The following is a 25,271-nucleotide window of genomic DNA, read 5'->3' on the forward strand; positions in this document are numbered from 1 at the left end:
GAACGACTTTTTTCATGTAGTACTTGCATGTTGGAGCACCATCACATTTTGCTAGGCAATTAACTGATTGGTTAAATCATCATTTTCCTAACCATGGGTCGGTAGAAACGGCCCAGTAGCTTGGCCTCCGCGTTCACCCGATCTCAATCCGCGTAATTTTTCTCTGTGGGGTTGAATGAAACTGTTAGTTTATTGAAATCAACAGTGTCCAGAAATTATCAAAGAGCTTCAACAACGAATGGAAGCGCTAATAATATCTTTCGCATTGACCTTTAACGATGAATGAATGCATGAATGAACGAATGATAACCAACAAAAAATCGGTTTTACTTTTTTACGTTTTATTCGAACGTTTTCTCACTTTTGTTGTTATTTGAAAGGTAAATCAGTGGCTTCGCATCTGGGGGTGGTTCATGGGGGTTGTGCCTCTTTCGACTTCTAATTGCATATATTTCGAAATCACCCTGTATATACATATTTGTAGTAAAATTTTTTGATTGTTAGTCCTTGCTGACCAAGACCAAGCTGAGCAAACCAGTATTTCTGAAATTAGTAGAGTCTGTGTCTATCTTGTCAATGGAGTAATCAATATAACTTTCGGCCATTGTCTTTATTTGAAGCGAATCCGTACCGGTGTCAGCGAACATTGTCGCCGTAGTCCCGTGGAAACAATGGTCTGAAAATAAATTAGGATTATAAAAAAAATAAGTGAGCAATCATCTGAGGCATGCAATCAAATGTGTTTAAACCAGTGGCTTGATTGTGACATTTGCCATTTTTTGCTAATTTTTGTAAGTCCACCTCATCATTACTGATCTTTGTAAAAGTTCGTGTTGTATTAAGTTTTGCTATTGAAAATTTTGACAGTTACAACCGACTCTTTTTTTTCAATATTTTTTGCTCCTTCTTCCACTATTTTAGGAATATAGGAGTGTGTCATCAATCAAAATTTTACTTAATAAATAATATAGAGGTTCATTTCCACTAAAAAAAACAAATACCTTTCCAATTATTTATTTCGGGTAATCATAATGATGAGTAGAGGTCTAACTTATATGATTTAGGTTTAAGTAGTTTAATTTTTGTAAACATGCCCTAAATATTTACATGTACAAAAATAATCATAAATCCATACTTTATTATTAATAATACAGATGTAGGTACATTTCGGAGACATATTAAACCTATAATATCGATAAGGTAAACAAATAGCTGCAGTAATATTAGTTCACTTTCCACATCAAATTAGTTTGAGGATCCATTGATAATTTGATTTTAACGTATACCTAAACACAGACAGACAGCGTTCAACCAAGTTCAAACGGAAAAAGATTATCAGTCAGTTTTTGTTTAATTTTTAGTAAATTTTGCTCAAACTTTTTTTTTCAAAATTTAAAAATAAAATTTTTCAAGTCGTTTAAACACCAAGAAAATCTTACATCTCCTTCAAACTTTGATTTCTCTAAGGATGTTAACACTCTTTTCAATCTCTAACTTAAAAATACTGAACCAACTTCGAATCATCAAGTTTTCGACACTTTATTTCCCTTACGAGTAGAACGGATGTTACATGGAATTTGTAAGAAAAAAATTGGTCGACAGGACTTCCCTAACCCCTTTAAACAAATCGCGTTTTTTTGAAAAATTAAAAAATTTGTTTTGCGAAATGTTATTTGTGATCATCTCTATACACTAAAATAAATATACTTAGATAAGAAATACCAGTAACAGCGTAAGAAGCTAAATGTGTTTTGGCAACTTTTAACTTTTTTTAACTTTCATCTACGCCATCGAACTTTTTTTTTATGGTAATAAATATACATATATTTTTTAGAATTCCTGTAGAACTTGATTTTCTGAATTCATTAACGTATTGTCACATTAGACTTTTTGGGGTTTTAAAATTTCGACATTCCTCTTTTCGGGAAATCGGGACCGGGGAGGCCGTAGTGCTGAGCTTGCCACAGATTGATGGACTGTGATTTTGCAAGCTCAGCACGAGAGAGTCTTTTACTGGGCTTGTGCCGGAGCTTCGGAAGGCCTAGAGTGTGTGTGGTCGCCCACGGCGACATAAGCTAGGTAAGTAGTTTTAGTAGTTATATTTTTTTGTAAATTTTTTTGGTTCTTTTGTGATAAATAGGTTTTGTTTTAATTTTTTTTTCTAAAAATTTTGAAGATTTTTGGGGGCACGTGAAAGTATTATTACGTTGAACGGTGATTTAAAATCGGCATGGGTAACACTCAACAATTTATTTGTCAATAACTCAAATTTACACAACCGATTACACAGTGATTATGTACAAAATAATTCCAGCGCAACTTGACTGAACTCTGTCTTCGCTCAACTCGATTTGTTGACTGAATAATCGTTCCTGACCTTGCCGCCGTCACCGACGATGAGTCACCCATCATCGCCGCACATACTAGAATATATTTGGTCTAAAGTGCACTTAGTTTTAGGAAAAGGATAGGAGCACTCATGAGTTGAGAATTAGAAGAGGCAAATCATAAATTGCTCCAATATCTAAATATCGAAAAAATGCATAATACCGCGTTTGCGTTTTCAGCAGTTCACATGGAATTCACATTTCACATTTCATTTTGTTTACAACGTTTCGACAGTAAAAGATCAATATCAAGTTTTCTATAAATTTTGTTAAAAAATAGTCACTGTCTTCAAATTTGCGTAATTTACCTAAAGTTGTTTACAATAAATTCGTAGCTCTTAGAATATCTGTGAAGGAAGTTACATTGCAAAACATAAAAGGCTTTGTTGAAAAATTAATGCCAAAGTTTCTAGAAAAAATACACTTTGTCATTATACTCACTCAAGCTTAAATAGACAAAAATTAATTTGTTTAAATTAACTCGTATTCCTGATTGCCGAAATCAAATTATGACGGCTACCAAAGCATAGACTTGACAATGTAGAAACGTTTAATACACTTTTTTATGAAATTTTGAATAAATGATGCACAAAATAATAAACGACCTAATTTTGAATATTCCACTTTTTAAAAGTCCACCGTAATCACACGTGCTGCGCGCTGTTGCAAGCAGGAAAAATAAGGTTAGCCTCTATTTAACTTTTTTCAATACATACCGCTTATGGGTGCATTAAGGATAGCCTACATATTAAACGGCATCAGTTTTACTTACACTACAGAGACAAGAATGGGGTCTGCCTCTATGTGGTGTATTGAAGCGCACTGTTTAATTATGAGAAAAGCGAATACCCGTCCAACAAGATAAGAATAACGTCATTTTTCACATTTATTTTTAAAATATTAGAAAAAAAAACAATTTATTAGCCAAATATGTATCGGTCAGAAATAATATAAACAGTTATGCCGCGCAAATTCATTGCTAAAACATTGCCTAACCTGCCTAGTTCGACAAGCCGCCCCTGGAAACAGATAATTGCTTCAAAAATATGAATGCAGCAACATTAAGCCTGTATTTATAGCAATTTTTCCATTTGAAAATATTCCATTCAAGATTATAGCAGAAAGGACACGTATGTCAGTTCCGACATGTGCAATGTAATAACCAATAGTAAAACACTGGGGTGTATTATTCCTGATATTTGATCAATAAAAGAACAAAGTGAACCATTCCTGATTTAACTTATAAAAATATAGATAATAAGTGTCAAAGTCTAAGATTAAAAAAAAAGGGTTAGAAGGCGGACAATGCTACGAAGACGTAATTAGACTGCTGTTTATACATACCAGTACAGGAGTATATTATTGCACTACATTTACGTTTCATTGTAGAATTTTTTGTTAAGACGTTAAAGCCAAATTTTGGTCAGCGTTCTACCATCAGCATGATATTTCTAATATACGTACCTACACACAAAATTTGACGTTGCTTTTACAGCTGAAAATTGTCATTTATAAACTCTTTAGCCAAGTTACTGTTTATATGTAGTTAGTAACATTGATGTTCCACTTTTGCCGCATTTGGAGGTTGTAGAAGAAAAGTGGAGGATTTGAGTAGATTACTACCAAAATTTACCTTTTTAGACATGTTTTAAGTTTCTTGCTGACGAAATAAGTCTACACTTGTTAAGAAGAAAAGGCAAAATGTAGCCCCGCCCACCCGCCTTGTCTCAATTGTGATGATTTTTTTATTCAATGTGCGCCAAGGGGGCGGAGCTTAACTACAAAATACTTATTTCTTTACAAGAAATTAAAAACATGTTTTTAATTGATCTGGAAATAATTTGTTTGCGAAGAAGATAGAGACGATGTATAATTTTTTTTTTTACCTATCTCCAACTGAAAATTTTGACGATTTTTGAGATAATCAAGATCAAATTTTAAAGCAGGTCTTTAATTTTTTTAGTGTCAGTAGTGTTTAGGTAAATACATTATGGCATATGTGATCCATAACAAAAACAGTTTTCAAGATTTACAGAATTTTGGCGAATTTTTGAAAAATTTAATAAAAATGGCGCCTAAATGTTTCACATTTTTCACACTGATATGGTTTAAAAAGTCCAGAAGTGTTATTTTTTAGCCTTGACTACCTCAAGATCTCAACATACAAGAAAATACATCACTTCTTTTTTTGTAATGAGAAGATTAGTTTTCTCTTTTACCAAATTTTTTTAATGTCTAATGAACTCAAAAATTGGATTACCTTTACAAGGAATCAATGATTATGTTACATAAATAATAAAGGGCTTTTTTTTAGAAAAATTTCATGGAAAGGAGAAACTTTTATTTTTATTATAATGAAATATCTTCTTCGAAGTTGAGTTTTATCAATGACTGATCTGGAAATAATTTGCTTGCGACGAAGATAGAGACGATGTAGAATTTTTTTTAGTACTTGATCTCCATTTCAAAATTTTAACGATTTTTGAGACAATCAATATCAAATTTCAAAGCAGGTCTTTCATTTTTGAGTGTCAAGAGTGTTTAGGTAAATACGTTATGGCATTTACGGCTCGTAGCAACAAACAGTTTTTAAGATTAATAACATTTTGACTAGTTTTTTAATAATTAAATAAAAACTTGACAACTAATTGTGTCAGATTTTTTCACATTGATCTGGTTTAGAAAGTCCAGAAGTATTATTTTTTAGCTTTGACAACCTCAAGATCTCAATATACAAGAAAATACATCATTTCTTTTTCTTGTAATGAGAACAATAGTTTTTCCTTTTATCAAAACAATTTTTAATGTCTAATGAATTCAAAAATTCGATTATTTATACAAGAAATCAATGATAATGTTACTTTTTTTTCCTAAATAAAAGCCATTTGTTTAGAAAATTTTCGTGGAGAGGAGTTTTTCTTTTTGTTGTGGACATCGAGTTAAAAGATGGGTGGGTGGGCGGGGAAATTTTATTTTTATTACAATGAGATATCTTTATAGAAATTGAGTTTGACTGATCTGGAAATAATTTGCTTGCGACGAAGGTAGAGACGATGTAGAATTTTTTTTTTGTACTTGATCTCCAACTGAAAATGTTAACGATTTTTGAAATAATCAATGTCAAATTTCAAAGCAGGTCTTTCATTTTTTAGTGTCAACAGTGTTTAGGTTAATACATTGTCATTTATGATCCATAACAAAAACAGTTTTCAAGATTTACAAAATTTTGGCCAATTTATGAAAAATTAAATAAAAATGACGCCGAACTGTAGAACATTTTTTTCACACTGATCTTGTTTAGAAAATCCAGAAGCGTTATTTTTAGCTTTGACAACCTCAAGATCTCAACATACAAAAAAATACAACATTCCTTTTTTTTAATGAGAAGATTAGTTTTCCCATTTATCAACAAGTTTTTAATGTCTAATGAAGTCAGAAATTTGATTACCTTTACAAGAAATCAATTATTATGTTACATAAAAAATAAAGAGCTTTTGTTTAGAAATATTTCATGGAAAGGAGTTTTTCTGTTTGTTGTAGACATCGGATTAAAAGATGGGTGGGTGGGCGGGGAAGTTTTATTTTTATTATAATGAAATATCTTCATGGAAGTTGAGTTTTATAAATGACTGATCTGGAAATAATGTGCTTGCTCCGAAGATAGAGACGATGTAGAATTTTTTTAGTTCTTGAACTTCAACTCAAAATTTTCACGATTTTTGAGATAATCAAGATCAAATTTCAAAGCAGGACTTTCATTTTTTAGTGTTTAGGTAAATACGTTATGGCATTTACTGTTCGTAACAACAAACAGTTTTTAAGATTAACAAAATTTTGACGAATTTTTCAAAAAATTAAATAAAAAGTAACAACTAATTGTGTCATATTTTTTACACTGGTCTTGTTTAGAAAGTCCAGAAGCGTTATTTTTAGCTTTGACAACCTCAAGAACTCAACAAACAAGAAAATACATCGTTTTTTTTTGTAATGAAAAGATTAGTTTTCTCTTTTATCAACAATTTTTGTATGATCTGATAAACTCAAAAATTTGATGACCTTTACAAAAAATCAATGATTGTTACATTTTTTTTTGCTAAATAAAGGGTTTTTGTTTAGAAAAATTTCGTGAAAAAGAGTTTTCCTCTTTGTTGTACACATCGGGTTAAAAGATGGGTGGGTGAGCCGGGAAATTTTATTTCTTGTAGTATAAAAATTGATACAGACGACAGACCGACGAAAACCGGAGACCCGTTTTTTCGTACTCTAGGGATCATGAAATGTCGAGAAAACATGGAGGTAGCAAGTCGCTCGATGGACTCGATTACAGCACTTCCTTTTTTTACGTTCTGAAAACAAAGAGTGACTATGAGTGACAGTTGTCTTCATATTTTGTTCTTTTCTGTATACATAGTTACAAATAGATATTGCTTGTTCTATGGCAATCTTTTATTAACGTATTTTTTAATCTTCTTTATATATTTGACATGTATTATCCCAAATAAACATTTAACATTTAACCAGCAATAAATTTAATAAAAGATTAATGAACTTTGCAACTGGTTGTAATTTTTCATTTAAATTCTGTTTATGTATAAAATATTGTTTTAGTTGGTTAAATACCTAAAAAAACATGTTGCAGTGCACTACATATCTTAATTCGAAAAAATGGCCCATTTTTTTGTGAGTTTTTTAAAATCCAAAATAAAAGTGACAAATGGGGAAAAATCTAGAGTTGTTAGTAACATGGATTAAAGACTCAAGTCCAAAATATTTAGCAGAATGAATAACTTTAATGTTATTAAATATTTAAATTATTACGATCATGTATCTATATAAAGAAAAAAGGATGTTTTAACATAACTATCTATAATATCTGTTTATTTAAATAAATTAACAACTGTTACGGACATTCAAAGACTCTGTGGTCTTCTTAGCCTAATAACAATTAATTCGTTGCATTTTCCTCAAAGCAAAAAGCCTTTATATAACAATTATTGTGAAATTATCGTTGGCTAAACAACAAAGTTGATGCAACAAATTTTGTTAGCAAGCTATCAATCTGAGGATGACATCAAAACATGTACTAAATTTCAAGCCATTTGTAAATGTTTTTCACAAAGAATTTTAAATGAATTGCAAAAAATTTGCATAAGCATTGTTAAAAATATTACATTTATAATGCACAAGTGTAGTTGCATAACATTTACCATATTTTAGATAGGATTTATCTATCTAAATTGTCAGATGACGTCATTAAGTTTTTAAAGGAGATAAAACGTTTGCAATGTCTGAATACGCTGGGTTTTGTATTTTCTAAAACAAATTTTCAAACCATATTACAAATAGTTTATAGTCGGAAAGTATAAAGAAATGTATACAAATGGAAAAAAAAATGCATCTAATACTGATAGTGCCACTACAATAATTATAAACAGATTTTTTTTACTATAAAAATAATAATGATGATGCTGACTTCGGAAAAGAGGACGACGAACTTACGCAACGGAAATAAAACGAATGCCGCTATCAAATTTATGAAATAAGGGCTTTCTAAGACAATATCCTTATTAAATAGGAGGATAAAACATTAAATTATACTGTTATTTAAAATCTTGAGAGAATTACAAGAATATCCTGTGATCTTGCACAATATACAGCAAACGTAGTAAAAACACATTTTATTTATCTACGGTACGTACATTACCGGTGTTGATTCTCGATTAATGCAAATGCATTCCAACTCCATAAATCTAGAGAATGACGTTGGTATATTTAATTGCTACAAAAATCAGTAGGTTTAATGCTATTTACTTATAATTCTGTACACTAATGTTAATATTAATAATGATCATAATAATTGATAGCTTTAACAGTATCAAAATGTAGACAACATTTCAAAAATCCGCTGGTCATCATCTTCTTCTCTGTTTCTAGTTTTATCTTCATAAGACGGTTCTCATAGAAAAAAGTCTGTAGGTGTCGGCTTCATGAAAGGAAAAAAGCCAAGAAAAGTCTTTTATTCGCTTGTAACGAGTAACGTGTCTACAAATCTGCTTCTATTGAGTCGGCTTCTCATTGTATTTACTTAGTTGTTATTGCCTCATGGTTTGTAATGACCGGCTACTGTTTGATGGTAACCTTGTTGTGGTGTTCTTTCTTCAGCGTATTTTGGCCTCAATTCTTTAATAAAAGACAGAGCTACTGAAGACGTGGTGGTAAAAAACTGTAGTTATCTCTGTCGCACAGTTCTATTGAACGTGTGGGAGAAGGACAGCAGTAGTTGGGTTGCGAAAGAATGGTAGCTTTTCAGGAGGTGATATAGGTGTAAGGTACTACATTCACACCGTAAATCATTTTAGCTTGTTGAATGCCTATTCACGAGGATTCGTTTTGCTCATTATAGACGTTTATTTGATTAATTGTTTGAAATTGAAATTTGCTTCGGTTACAAGTGTTGTGCTTGTTTAGAAGGGATTAAATGGTTGGCTAATGAAGTCGTGATGGAATTTCAAAACATTTTGCCCATATTCTATGAGGGTTACAAATTAGATAAAAGACAAAGGAGCAACTGATAAAGAGTGTTACAAAACTTGGATGATGATAACTACTATGATTAATTGAAAATTATTAATTATTTCCTTATACAAAAGTTCATAATGTTTAACTACTATGATAAAAAGAAAATTGCATTAAAATTAATTTACAAAAAATTCCGAAGCCACAGCACAAAGAAGTTAAAAAGTTGGTAAAGATTTCAGTTTTTGTCCTTTTGAAATTAGATTTACAAAATTATGGACAATTAAAATTAATTTTATTAAAAACTTGTATAACGTAACTTTAAACGCAGCGTTAAAAATATAATTTCAGTGAAAACATACGGATTTAATTCCAAGGATGACTCGATTACAAATTATGTTGATTGCTCGATATTACGGACTAACTATTTATATTACGGTCGTACATTACTAGGTAGTTTATTTATCGTGTCACTGTCGCTTTGATTGATTCGACTTAACTAATAGAGCTATGTTGATTTTATTATATCGATACCGATAGACATTAATATGTAATGAATTTATGTTTCCTTTTGCTAGAGCTTATTGAGTAGAAAATCGATAATCTGGACAATCGTCGCTCTGCTAATATCTATAAATCTCGTAAAATAGTATTCACATGTGGGGATAGATACACATCATTACAGTCTAACCAATATGAGATTTGTTCTCGAATATCATCACGGCATTCTTCCTTTGAAGCCGACGGTTATGTTAGATAACATGTATAGCGTGTGGGGCCTTTAGATGCTGTCCTGAAACATTTGATCCACACAACCGAATCGGACAAGTTGTCGATGCATAAAATATACTTTCGTCGTGGTAAAAATCGGCCGAAAAAATGGGCAACAAAGGCCCTCGTCAGTGTCAATTATTTCAGTGATTGTTATTATAACATCCCGACGTATCTATTAAATAGAATTTTTTATCGGGGCATGGGCTAATTATGTTGCATTCGATATTATTTCTCTCATTATCTGAACATGACTGGAGTACCAGGCGGCTGTCGCTTCATTAAAGAAGTGTCCTCGTCCACAACTATGATGGATGACAAGTTGTTATCGCAATATCGCTCCGGAGCAAACATCAAGGCTTGTGCTGGTGGTCCGCGGTTGGAACGGGTCGAATAGTTACAACTTGAATATTCTTAGAAGAAATTTTTGCCAAGAGAAAGTTAAATACTTTGTTAAAAGGTCTCATTAAAACAAAGGACGTGGAATTACTGGGACAATAGATGAAGCCATGACTTGACAACTTATTCGAACAAAAAGTTTTCACGGAGCAGGAACATTTTTCGGCTTGTTCAAGTAGGTAAAAGATTGTCTTGTATCATGACTTTTTTGTCATTGTTGACACAATTTTTAAGCTTAACGTGCGAAATTGTGGTTAGTTTCCATTGGAAACAAATAAATTGGTGTTGTTAGGTATATACCATAATTGCATTCGTGGCGTAAATAATTGAATAATAACCGTTACAAAAATAAAGTTTAACACGTATATAAAAAGAATAAAAACAAAATAACGTTTTTAAAAGTTAGGTAAAGCCTACGTTCGGACAAATATCGAAAGTACTAATTGTATTAGATTTTTTTTTGTGGAAACGATTACCTAATATATTATTTAAGAATTTAAACAAAGCAATTTCTCCTAGAGTTACTCCTTTTTGGGTGATTTCAAATCTTGGCATTTTTGTTAATGTATGCCTTACCTCCAATGGGCTGTTAATCTTTGTCCATTCGCTAAAGTTAGATATTAGGTCACAAAACAGCCACTATAGCTCCACTTACAATACTTCGAATAGCGTCAGTCAAAACTTAGGGTACCTACATTACAGACAAAAATATCAAAACGTTTCAACCGAATTACAAAATTTTTTTAGTAGAAGGCTCTTAAACTTTTTCGTCCATTTAACAATATTTCTTTGTTTTTGTTTAAAATTTCTTCTCAATAATAAAAACATTATAAAAATAAAAAAACAACCATATGCATTTAAACTTACACTGATCTTTTCATAACTTACTGCAATACGATGTTAAACCAGTTACAAAAGAGAAAAAAATCTCTATGTTAATGCTGGAATTGAATTAAAATACGTCACCGAAAACGCAAAAAAGCATTTTATGATGTCATATATTAATACAAAAATATGTATTTATAGTACCTACCTAAATATAATATTCTGAAGTGATTTGGGAAAAAATATTTCATAAAGACTTCTGAACAATTTAGGTTATTTTTACCTTTCTAATTAACTAACTAATTGTTAACAGTTTTAAATCAAAAATGTTAAATTTTACGAGAATTTTGGACAAAACTAAGTACCTATATCAAAACTGTTAAAAAAGCAATGCTGTAAAAGATCTAGTTTTGCCATATGAATACAAAAAAGTGATAAGTCTGTCCAAGAAAGTGACAAGTGAGTCCAAAAAAGTGACACTTCATAGACGTGATTGGGATGTAAAACGACTTGATTTATAATGGTCGCCTAAAAACTGCTTCCGAGTTGTGTTTTTACCGTTTTTTTGTTCTGTGGCGGCACAATAATACGTAGTAGTAAGCGAGGAAAGATAAGCTCCTCCGTAGTCTAGTGGTAACCCGCCCGGCAAGCGGTAAACGTGCCGTTCAATATTATAATAGTAATAGTAACAATAATTTTAAAAAAATGTCTCATACGTAGACAATATGCAACTAAAATTTAAAAAAATATTCTACCATCCAAGTCTAATATAATCAAAATTATTCTAAAGTCCTCTTCATCCCAGAGACATCTAATTGAATTTTATAATACCTGACAAGAATGAGACGTGAATTTAAAAGAATGAGATTAAAACAATAAGTGTATTTAGCATTTCTTCTAGGGAACAGAACTGAAATATTTTTTGGTAAGTGGCAGACTTTCAAATTGAAAAAAAATACTACAATGAAGAAATGTCTCTAGATTGATTCAGAATATTGGATATATGTATAGATAACATAAATAAATTAAAACAGCATATTTTAGCGATGATTTTAAAGTAGTTTTTGACATGGTAAATTCTTTACAACATCGTTGATAATAATAGAACAACTGGAGGTCCTAAGTTTAGATCTTGGGATACTCCCGATTTAGGAAACATCTAATGAGGAGCATAATTACTATAAAAAGTAAAGTATTCTTTCATCTATTTAAATAACAGGATATACCTAATATAACAATAATATTGAAATACTTACATATTTTTTTTTAAATAATTGATTCAAAATTACATGGAATCAAGTGGGTCTATAACTTGCAGTATTTTGAAGAACTTCCTTGTGAAATATTGTAAACTCATAACCACAACAATTTTAAGATATATACATTTTCCTCTACCAAAAAACGAGATCATATAACTATTTGTTGTTCCAGTATAGTGGAGCAAAGTCTTTTATAATTAAGGAAAAAAGAGACAAGTATTTCTTAAAAACCGTGAAACAAAACAACGTGTAATGTAATAAAAGCACAAAAATTGATTCACTTTGTTTTTGTTAAAATTGTTCGAAAATATCCAGCAAAAAAATGTATTAAACTTCACATAGTTTATTCTACCTACATATATGTTCAACAAAAAATTTACGTATTTTAACTAAAATAAACAGACAATTATTCACGTTTTGTAAACGTGAATATTTCTTGTAAAAATTGCCTATTTTTCGTTCCAGACTTAACTTGGTAAACAAAAATTTAACAAATAAAGAACGAAAATGTAATAAGAGAAACAAATAAAGAGATAGAATCCAAGAAAAAATACACATTTTAATGTGCAATATATTTGACTTACCCGAGTTTAACAAAACAAAAGCAAAACAACATACACAAACAACTGAACTAAGCGAAAATTCAGACGACAGATGTGACAGATCACAATGAATCTGCGCATATTTGGTGGTCCTCGTGGATCTACAGTCCCAAAGAAAAGACAATTAACTAGTAACTAGAAGGTTTTTTTAAACTGTTGTTGTAGTACTGTTGTATAGTGCTCCAACTGCTGGTTCGTTTTTATGACCTTATCCTATTGTGAAGGAGTTAAGTGTTCCACAATAGCCCTCTGCCGTAAGTAATCCAGCGGTCATAAACCGTCAAGGGACCAACTGTCTACACTACACAGGACCGTATGCGCCCGTAAACCTTTAAGATTTATGGCACGGCTATTTACATTTTCAATAGAGTTCCTAATACTTGCGGTAATTGAGATTGCAATGCCATAAAAACGAAGTCAGAGTTGGACCACTATAGAATGGGCAATGGGCCCAAAGGCGAGGCCTAAGTGCCGGCTGTCTACGGTCAGCCCCCATAAATTAAGAATGCCCATGCGTTGGTTGAACAACTCGTACATTCCCCAAAGATAGATCTATGGATTCCAGTTTCGAGAAGGGAAATTCCAACATTTTTCAACGAGAGAGTGAACTCACAAAAGTACCAAAACAATGTTTACAACCCTTCATTGACGGTATGATGACGAATTCAGGGATTATTTTCAGCAAGATAATGCCACCGCCCACAAAACTCGTAAGACAATGAACCTATTGCATGAATTTTTACTGAACGTTTGAAAGATTTTCCTCCAAGATCCCCAAATCTGGCGGTTCTCGAGTATGTTGTTTTTCTTTATCTGACGATTTTTATCTTCCCCACACAATAAATAAACTTACAGAGGCGATTCAGAATGTGTCTAACCGAATCACTCCTCAAGACTTAATAAACGCCTTCAACAACATAAACTGAGTTTTTATTTTAATGTTACGTCGTTTTTCATTAATTAAATTGTTACACTGCACGTAAACATATTGTGCGTCTATGGCTTTGAGGTTTAAAGTACTTTTCAGCGGACCCTTAATAAAACTTAGCAAATGCAAACCATGGCACGTGTCAGGGACCGCCGAGACAGTACTGTCCTGTGCTTTTATATATCAGAAAAGCTCTTTTCAGGTAAGTTATCGGTAAGACATCGGGCTGTGACGGCCTATTGAATTATAATGGGATTTAAATTGGTGTGAAGCCATAAACGCACAAAATGTTTACGTCCACTGTAACAGTTGTACGTCCGGTTATCGGTAGATTAATTTCATATACATATATCTAACTTCAAAAACGAACAGCTATGACAGTGCAGATTTTCCCAACACGGTTGTTTTAATTAATTCCACAGCCGTCTAGACGACTTTTTTTTCGATCATATGGTATTTACCTGTCACTACATCAAAAAAAATATATATCAAAGTGGTAAAATCTTTTTTTACTTCCAAGTGAAATTTGTGGAGGGATGTAGTAACACACGCAAACATTTTAGTTTCATTTATATCTAATCCTTTTTATACTACTTGAATATTTGTTTTGCCTTGTAGGAAATTACATTACTGAATCATAAAGTCAACAGCCTGACCTTAATGGCAAGTTGACCTTGCTGGTGCGCTACATGACATGGTGTGGAATTTGGTCGTTATATTCCAACAGTCGTCTCATTATAACAATATTCAGTAGCAGGAACTAGAAGAAGAGAAGAAATTGTTGCGGGACAGAAAAAAAGGATCAAAGCTAACAGTTCCATTCTCTTTGAACATATCAAGTTGTCAACGTACCTTCGAAGAACGACCACCCTTATTTTGAACTATGCTGGTAGTGTATGAAAAGTACGAACAAATTTATAGAGTTTTCTTACATATTTTAAGTTTAATTACACAGACTGACTTTTACAAGTGTATTGCCCTAAATGTATGTAGAGGACTTAAGATTTGTTGTCAAATATAGTCTGCGACGCGTGCGTTAAAGTCAAAATATTTAGACCTCATGATGAGGCATACACAAAGTAGAATTGTTAACTACAAATTTGATACCACTCGTTTTTTTGCAATCGCATGGTAAATAACCCACTTATTGCCTAATTCGTAGTAGGATTTACGAACATTTGACTTTCTAAAGCAATAGATTTAGAATGGCTTCGTTTTCTGAGCTCATAAATCTGAAGCTTTAGTACCAACACCAAAAGTAAATTACTGAAAAATTAACCATCTAATTTGAGCCGGCATTCTTTGAACTGGTGAAATTAATAAAAATCGTCCCAAACGTCGATGATGGTGAATAGAGCGTAATTTTCAATAGGCGCAATCCCAGATCGTGGCCACCACACGATAATCCATAATGAGATATGCACTAGGAATAAAAAGAAGCTCCGAAGCCAGTAGCTGAATCCATCCACATCAAAGGCGGTCATCGTTTAAGAAAGCGGAGTGACTGTTGGAATTCTTCGTAGCATTATAAAACACCGCCGTCTTTCATACGGATACAGTCGGATGTAAAATTCAATTAGACAAAGTATAAACAGCCCGCTCTGTATATTTCGCTTTTATGGCCCCGCTTTTGTGCTCCAGGAAGCAGTGCACAATAATTAATCCGCATCAGGTATTTGCCATTTCGACCGCGAACTCGGCTTATCGACAAATCGATTAATTAGCTGACATAACTAGGATAACGGTACACGCAGCATTGTTGGCCCAGAAAGCGACCCTTCAAACGTCCACGACAAAAGACAGGTGAAACCGAAGCTTTTTTATAGCGACGGGATCAGGTAATTCCATACGTCGCGCTATCTGTGTTAGAAATCAGGTCGGGATGCTGAAATGTCAGTAAGTTGAACCCTTCTCGAATGACGCCCCCTCGCTAATTTTGACTGCCGAAGGTATAAGGAGTTTAAGAAGATATAGAATACGTTTTGTAGAGGAAAAAAAAAGCTTGCCATCTCTGTCTCTATTGATAAATCTCTCTATCAGCGGTTGGAAGTTATCATACGCTTCGCACATGTTCATATTGGTTATGTGAGACTTCCCTACTCTGTATTAGATTTAGAAATTAAATTTTCAGAGAATTCTGGCAACACGGTAATGTTTTAATGAGCATTACGTATCAAAATTAAAGTTTTAATAATATATAACTAATAACTTCATCACAAATTCAGTTAAGTAAATATCATTTAAAATATACAGCCTAATAGGTATGCTATTTTAAATGTTATTTTTACGTCGGGGTTGTCTTAAAAAAATTGTTATTTGTGTACTTATCAAGGCCATAAAGAAGAACTTTCTGGGCCGATCATAAGTTTGAAGACTCCGCTACGCCTCGGCCGACACATCAGATCAGGCCAAGGTAATGTAAGTGGTTTTAAGATTGAAAAATCGTTTTCCATTGTTGGAGGAAAAATGCCTAAGTTTTGATAAAAGTCAAAGTGCTACATTGCAGTGGCGGCTCGTGACCTTTTGAAATGGGGGGGGGGGCACAATTTGATTGATGAGTTAAATATGAAGATATAAAAAAGGCTGTTATTACCAATTAATAGACGAAATTGTGTGACGGAAATAAATACAAAAATGCATTCAAGAAAAGTTAAAAAGTACTTGTCCACATACCTTTGGTTTTAAATTATTACTGAGGAGACACACAAAACAATTCATTATTTTTTTCACAACCCCACATCCAGAAGAAATTACCATGCTTGTCACGTCTATTAAAATATCTATGAAAGTTTCTCGTTTTGTCATAAACATTTTTTCTTATTAATAAATCGGTGGTGGCTCTCCCTAAATTTTTCACTAAAATTTTACCGTCGTAAGACAGAGGACGATTTTTTATTAAATACTCAACTGAATAAATTGTTTTTATTTAAAATCAAACAATTTCATTCGCGCAGAATGAATATGAAATCCTGAGTTACTGCTAATGGTCACTGTTCTAGCAGAACCGAATCCAGCTGAATACAGCGACTAGACACACGGCTTCCATGGCAACGGTGTAAACAAAACGTCTAAATGAGGCACGATTTGGTCTCCGCTTTTATCAGCACTTCAGCAACGTATCAAATATCCAAGACACATCTTTAGATGCAAGTTTTGATACATTTTATACAAACGGAACGAGATAAAAAAGTTAGTTTTGATAATTATGACACAAATTCCCGGATCATTTTTTAAATATTGAAAATTACTATTTTGCTATGTCCAGTGTGTTTGTACACGTTGTAATTTTGGGGTGCCCGCCGTGTTTCATAACGATATTCAGTAAATGTGGAGTTTTTTTTTTTCATTTAAAAAAATATTGGACATAAAAACAAAGTCAAGGACGCAAGAGTAAATTTTCGACATGTGAGTACAAAAAATTGATAAGTCAGTCCAAAACAGTAATTCTGTCATTTCAGTACAAAAAAGTGACGCTTCATAAACGTGATTTGGGACCTAAATCGACTAGATTTGTAACGGCTGCCTAAAAATACGTTTGCGGGATCACATTTTATAATGCACCTTTTTAAATCTTGGTAGAACACTAATTAACCATGACTGCCAAAAATTAACGAAATTTTCTTTATTCATCCTCTTCAAAAATGTAATTTGATTTTCTCAAAAAATATTATATAATAATCGTTTATTAAAAATCTGCTTTGAGATGAAACTTTGCTTGTGTTTTAGTAATAGACTCTTATTTTTACAGTTGTTGAGAGAATGTTCTAAAATAAATAACTCTACAGAATGTCTAGAAATGATTCATACGTTTAGCACTTGTTGGATATTTTTATTGTTTTTTTTTTTTTTTTAATTAAAGTATTTTCTCGTCTGTAAGAAAAGATGTTTTTAAGCAACCATTACAAATCTAGTAGTTTTACATCTCCAACCACGTCGCTGAAGTATCACTTTTTCTTACTGAAAAGTCAAAATTACTTTTTTTTAACACACTTATCGCTTTTTTTTCGTATGGTCGCCTAAAAAACGTCTGTAGCACAGCCAAAGAGAACTCTTTCGGCCTCTTCAGATCGGCCGAAAAAGTTCTTCTTTATGGCGTTGATACACAACTACATATTTTATATACGGTTTCATTTTTACAATCAAATTTTTTTTTTCTTGGGAATTACAAACACATTGTAACTTTAAAATTTCGTTGCAATATCGCCAAGTTGTTCTACTTTATATTTTTACTTCCCGAGCGTAAGCTAAGGAAGTATTGTACAACAGATTTCATCCGACGAATAGCTACTTTCGTCTTTTCTCGACGTTTCATGATCCCTAGAGTACGAAAAAGGAGGTCTCCGTTTTCGTCTCTGTCTATCGCCTGTCGTCTGTCGTCTATGCCGATTTTTATTGGACAGATAATCTCGGGAACTACAGTACCGATTATTATCAAATTTTATTTTAATGGTGGGAATACCATGTAAAGGCTAAATCGTAAAATTTCATAACGTCATCTTAAAATTTTGCGTAGTACCTAAATGTTATTTAAATTTTGTAATATAACATACTCTTGTATTTATGGTTTATGAATTCGCCTTGAGATTTTACCCAACGCATCCAGATTTTGCACAACAAATTTAAATTCTATAGCAACGTTTAATAGTAATATAAGAGTGGCATTCAACAACCACTTCTAGTTCAGATAATTAAGCGTGTTCGACCCTTTGCTGGACTTTTTTTCTTACACTGTGATTGGCATTATCTATATACTTTTTTTAAACTGGATTTATTTCAGTATACTTCATTGCCATTCTGGACAATTAAATCACAGTGGGATTATGTTTAATATCTGTGGGACAACATCCTTTGGATAGATAAATAAAAGTATGCGTTTTGTGACATCGGCAAAATTGAGTAGGTATAATGTACTCGTATAAGGTTTAAAAAATATTCATATTTTAGTAAAAACCTGTATTTTGGGACTGTACTTGACTGTCTCATTTTTTGAGTCACCCTGTATAAGCAATTCTAAAAAATATAAACATTGATAAATCATAATATTTTCCATATTTTAGACACGATTTAACAGGCAAAATTTTGAGATCACATCATCAGTTTTTTCAGAGGAGTAAAAGGATACATTTTGATTAACGATTTACCAATCTTACGATAACTTTAAAACGCAATAATTCAAAGTATTCAGTTTTACAATTTAACGGTTTTACAAGTTAAATTGTAAAATGTTGTTACACAATTTTGACTTTTTTTTCCAAAAATCTGAATGTCCAAGGTAAAAACTCAACACGAATTCAAGTGCACTGATTTATTTATTAAAATCAAAAATACTGTAGACAGATAAAAATGTAGTTGGGTAAACTTTAAGATTTAACTGACAACCAAGTGATAACTACAGAATTTGGAAAAACATTGAAATTGAATATAATTCCAACAAACACATTTTAGGCTGAATGGTTAACGACGCCGGATTCCTAAAATCTTTCATCTTTTCCGACAAGATACCCAAAAGCAGGCAAGTGCTGTAAATCATCACTACGATAATCCTGATTAGAAAGTCAGTTTTCCCTATTTGGGCACCCTTACAGAAAAAAAATCATTAGGTAATAACAACTTAGGTGTGGTTTGTGTTCAAACGATGCGGCAGAGGTTCAGCAACGTGTAACAGGTCGTAAATTTTGGTAAGATCAAAACACATCAGTTTGGACAGGTTGAATGTAAATATGAACAGTACTACAATTATTCTCAAATTTTCTGCAAAGTTTGGTAAGCCATTCTCTATTTAATCAATAAAATAAATTGCTTCGTTCATAATTTTTTTGAGTCATTCTGGATAAAAATCAATTCTAAATAAGGTCTCACTCACAACAATTCTTAAATTTTGTGGAAAATAGGGTCTTTGATGCAAAAAATTCCCGTCTGTGAAGTTGATTATACCACAGTGGTAATGGAAGATCGTATTATGTATCTAAGGAACAAGACAGATTAAACAGTAAAAAATATAATAATAATAATAAACAGAATCAAGGTAGATTCATAAACGCCAAATACAAGAGTAGTATATTATTTCATAGAATTTAAATAACTTTAATTAAACAATATTATGAGCGGACGTCGTTAAACAGCTGGTGGAAATGATTAGACATTGGACCATCTACACGATACATCTAAAATACGTATAAAATTTGCGACAATCGGTCCAAAAATTTCGGAGATTATCTTATCTAACAAAAATCGACACAGACGACAGACGACAGTTAGACAGAAACCTGGAGAAAACATGAAAGTAGCAATTCGTCGAATTGCTCACTATTAGTGCTCATCCACTATAAGTTCAACATGGTCAGTCATCAAAATCTGACAACTGACTGTCCGCCAGTAGCGTAACATACACTTCTCATCAAAGAAAAAAACATAAAAAACAGTTGCAGTTTTTCATGTTACAAATCACGTTGAGAACAGTAAAGGAATTCCGTGACACTTTCATAAATATCCTCAACGATTTCATGCATCGTCTTCTGCAACCAGATGTTGTCGAAATCATTTAAAACAGAAGCTTCTTCCAAGACGTTATTTACTTCTGCAATCTCATGGTTGATTAGAAACCTTCACCGGGGGGCCAAACAGGTAGCTGTGCATATTCCTAACGCCAGGAGGTCTACGATAATTGTTGTGTGAAGAGGGTGTGCTTAAGCATAACAACTGAAAAGAGAAATTTATCCGTCTTTAAGCCCTAAAAGCCACAAACCTGGGACCGCCCCATGACAACTAGGATGGAATTTGGACGGTAAATTTTGAAACGTGTTTAATGATAATGACGTCGGCTGTGGAATGCGATGAAATCGCAAATTAACCGATACTTTTCGATTACTTAATTAATGGGATGTGTGAGCAAGTTAAGATGTGCCGACATGCCGTGTTCTTGGCAGACGTGACAGGGGCGGATCCAGCAGTTTAGGAGCTATTTAGTAATAATAACGAATTTTAACTTGACATTTTAAAAAGACGCAGTGACAATAATTTAATAAGTAAGGCCTAAGAGTACCCATAAAACTATTTGGAATTTGCTTTGTCCATGTTATTCTATGTATTTTAAGATTAAAACGTAACACAACAACGCTGACGAATGTGGACGAATTAAAAAAAATAATTAACAAGTTTTAATTTTAATTTTTAATATTGTTAAAATCGTATATTTTTTTTTAATTTAAAAGTATAGTATAATGAAATACAGAAAAACTCTTTTCGATAAAAAACATTACGAAAATGAAAATCTGGACCAATCTGCTTTGAAAAATAAACAAATAATAAAGCTTTCCCCTTTAATCTAAAAACAATGGCAATAATGTTTTTACATCTATTTAATTAAAATAATAAAAATTGTAGATCTTTAAGACTTAGGTATGTCACTAGTTTTGGCTTATAGTAAAATTGTCAATAAACCTTATTATTTTTTAGTAATATTTTTTTATTCACCATTTATGACAGTTTTGCAAAAAGCTGTAATTAAATTGTAAATAAAATGATACCACAATGCTGCAATATAATGTGCAATTATGTTTTAAACAAAATTAATACAAATCATGTAATGTATCTATTAAATAGTTCATAATCTCTAGTAATATCTAGTCAGGAATACATTAAGGAATTTATTTTAATTGAGTGCGGCCCTGATGTCAAACCTCGTATCGTTTTAATAACTTCATGTAAGGAATGATGAAGTTAAATGTAGTGTAAAGAAAGACCTCTATCATGTGACTAACAAGTAAAACCAAAGAAAATCAACATAAACAAGTTTGATGCTGTACGAACAGTTTTTAACATAAACCTGAAGTCTCTAATTAACGCAGGCAACATAATTAGCAAAAGAAGCGGTCTACCAAAACAGTTCGTGTAATTTTTCGCAAACATAACAACCAACTAATTGTATTATTTAACGAAACCGTCATTTGTTCCTGTTTGTCAGTGAATTATTAATCGCAATTTGAAAAACAAATACAGCAACACTAAACTTCAATTATGCAGACTAACGAAGCGATTTTAACGAATTACATTTGGACAAACTGAAAAAGTAATTTTATGGTAGAAGAGACGGCGAATTTAATCACTGCACACGTACCCGAATTAACAAACAAACAGGGACAAAGACGACAGTCCCGGAATTGTAACAGTTAATCTCGATGACTCCATCACCTGTTGTTGGGCGATGAATGAAAACCATGACGATTGTTCTTCAATGGGTTGATTAGTTAGTCACGATTAAATCATAGGCGTTGAGCTTCAAAGCGTCCGACTATAACTGTGCTCTTGTTAAATCACAAAAAATGCATGGCTTTTCAGGATAATAAATTTGGAAATTTCGATTGTGCTACCGACATGCCTAACCAACCGGAGTAATTTAATTATTCAGTCGCTGCTAATTTCTACGGGAAAAATTGCGACACAGGTTACAAACACATAATAAAAAGTCCACCCATTGATGTGTTCAAAATTAGTCGGACATTTTTAAAAACATACTCCTAGTTAGAAATACAGATTTTTTTTTCCATTACAGAAATTATAGAATGATATTTTCTACCTATGATAAAACAAAATGCGTTAATGACTAAATATTGGGTGTTCAAGCTAGTGGGACTGGTGGGAGACATGCAGCGCCATCTATGGACCAATAGTAAAAGGAGTGCATACAGTTGAAACCCGATAAAACTTCTTCTCTGTAAACAGGCACGACCTTCTCTAGAGAAGGTCGTGAAACAGGTAATTAACATATACAGGAATCTTTATAAAAAAATTATATATTACTTACGCTATTACAATACAGATGTCCAAATAAAAAATATCAAAAATACAAAACTATTGTAGATGTTCAGTTTATTTAAAATCTAAAAAACATACTGAAATAACTAATAAATATAAAAAAGATAATGTCTTTAAAAAACTCTGTTTTCAATTTTGCAATATTTTTATTTTTGTTTTTGGCTACTTTTTTCAAGTAAACCAACAAGCTGAGCGGTAGTTTAAATTTTCAAGAAGCATTTTATGCTACTACAGATTTACAAGCTAATTTTAAAAGAAATACCAGGCGCTTCCAGATAAAAATAATTTCATACAATATTAATGAACAAAGTATTGATTAGTATCACTCCATCTAAGTTCAGTTCCCGAAGATGAAAAAGCATCTGATGCAAACCATATCCTAGTAATGTTTTCCTTTCAAAATAAACTTCAAGTGAAAAAATACGTGCAAAGCAATGATAATAAATAACTATCACAGGGTTGTCAGACCTCCCCACTGGGGTGTTCCTATTTTAATGTAATTGCACACCTTTTTTAAACATACCACTCATTCTTATTTAACTTTTATATGTCAGAATACTTCCTAAGATTAAAAAGATAAAAAATTTATAGTAGCTTGTAAAAGCTTAAAGAAAGTGTGTGAAAATGGTACATTGCGCTTTAAAAAATTCAAATCTAGCAATTCTAGCTTAAATAGCTCTGTGTTATTTTGCTAAACCTACAAACCTTTACGTGGTGGTAGTTAACCTTTGCTCGAATACCGTGTAATCAAAAAATGAGTGCACTAGCAATTTAGCCATACTTCAGAAATTCCGTCATCGTTTTTTACCTATTTATGGAAATTATATAAATTAAAGTGTCATTAGTGAATGACGTCCATTTTTTTGCTGTTTTCATGATCGCAAGTTCCTTTTTTGTCGCAAGGAATTTGTCTATGTGTTTCGAGCAGATATGCCATGCTACATGTACTTACTACATTGTCTCTTGTGGCCCTTTTTAAGAGCACGTATGATATTTAAGAGTAAATAAAAACATTTTTGTGTTTATGATGGCACATAATTTCACCAAGTGGCTGACTCTTATTAGTGAAAATAAAAAACCAAACGTGTGAGCTGTAGCTAACACTAGATGTAAGTTGGTAAAAATTTATAAGTACCTTAATTTTCTGATAATCGTAATAAATAAAAAGCGTCGTCAGTTTTACTACGCAGGCATTTTAGCATTTAATTACAGTAAGAAACGTGACCTTTCTAATAAAGTTAATTTATAGTATAATAGTTAATTCGAGTCACATTAACCTCAAGTATAAATATAAAAATGTTCCGCGACGTCAAAATTTCAAATGCTTTTATAATGAAGATTTTTTATGATTTTTATATTAACTTACAGATCTGTTATGTTCAGTAACACACTATGTTACTTTTTAAATCACCGTGAAAGGCTGTCTTTTTTCGACCCAGTGAAACGAAATAAGGCAAACATTTTTTTAAACTGATTGGTGTTTTTTATTAAATTTGAACCTTGGACTTTAACATTCACGGAAGTTTCGACTACGTTATAATTGGTATAAAAATGTTTCTCTACCATTTATCCACTATGTATCTAAATATTCTGACATCAGTCATCGGTTAATAAGGACAACATTAGTATTTAGAACTTTCCTATAAGAATTTTCTCCAAAGGACCATTTTTACCGTTACTGACTTTAGTGGACAATCTGACAATTCATTTATTAGAACGTAGTTGCCCCATATATACCACCGACTTGACACTGTTGTATGCCTTAGAGAACTTCGATGCATACACTGATAATTACATTACAAATCTCGATTATCCATACAGTTGACAACTGTTAAGAAGTTGTATTAGCCCATAATTTTTCAAACTATTAATTTCACTGTAACATTTATTTAATGACATAATGACAAGTATACCAAATGTCTCACCATGTGTTATTGTCCTAGATATTCTGATAAGGTTAGTTAATGTAATATTTATATTACTTTTCAGTGTGTGGCAAATTCTTCATTTGCTCTAATAAGAGAAAGGAACGTAACTAATATATCAGACAAAGTAAAAATGACACCACCAAATTCTGCTTTTATCGTGTAACAGTAATTACGCATACAGTAAAATAGGTCAAAACCCTCTTCTGTCCAAAAGTTACCAAATATTTAAAAGACACCGATGTAAATATATATTATTGCACATCTCCATTTTTGGTCGTTCCCCCAAAAACCAGTTCCCTATAGGTATTCTCATATTTTAAAGGTCTATTTCGTGACAGCTTAAAATATTCTGTATGTTCTAGGCCAACGAAACCAACATTTGTGTGCGTTGAATATAGTAGATTTGGCGATAAAAGTCGCTATCTTATGTTATGTTGGACCTAATTTAACTGTAATAAATTATGGTAAAATTATTTAAATATATATAAAACCGAACATTAAAAAAAATTATAATGTAATGATATGTGTGTAAATTTAGCAACTGATACAGTTCTGATATTTTTTAACACGAAGTGGCACTGTGGGCGTCAAAAAAAAATAGTTAGAGGTTATTTCGATAGAACTTCCCTTGCACCTGAAGTACACTATTGTAAGAACACTTTCAATCTATACTAATAAAATTTTACAACTTTATGAAGTACACTATTGTAAGAACACTTTAAATCTATACTAATAAAATTTTACAACTTTAGTCAAAGAACGGAACCCGCAAAATTCTAAAACAATAAATTATACAGGGACGACAGCCAGAGACAGTCTGCTTGGGGCAACACAGGAAATTC

The 25,271-nt window shown here is 32.1% G+C and overlaps 1 long non-coding RNA gene across 1 annotated transcript in view; it reads right to left on the bottom strand.

Annotated features, from left to right (window-relative positions):
- Window positions 1–569: 569 nt before the first annotated feature.
- The window catches only part of LOC135129973 (uncharacterized), a 35,370-nt gene continuing 10,668 nt past the window's right edge, over window positions 570–25,271 (bottom strand). The window contains exon 3 of the long non-coding RNA XR_010280656.1: window positions 570–676. This is a non-coding gene — a long non-coding RNA (uncharacterized LOC135129973). The remainder of the gene's footprint in view (window positions 677–25,271) is intronic.

Source organism: Zophobas morio, unplaced genomic scaffold (genome assembly GCF_036711695.1).
Source record: "Zophobas morio isolate AGI-343-1 ecotype UQ-CSIRO unplaced genomic scaffold, CSIRO_AGI_Zmor_V1 ptg000002l, whole genome shotgun sequence".
NCBI classification, from domain to species: Eukaryota; Metazoa; Arthropoda; class Insecta; order Coleoptera; family Tenebrionidae; genus Zophobas; species Zophobas morio.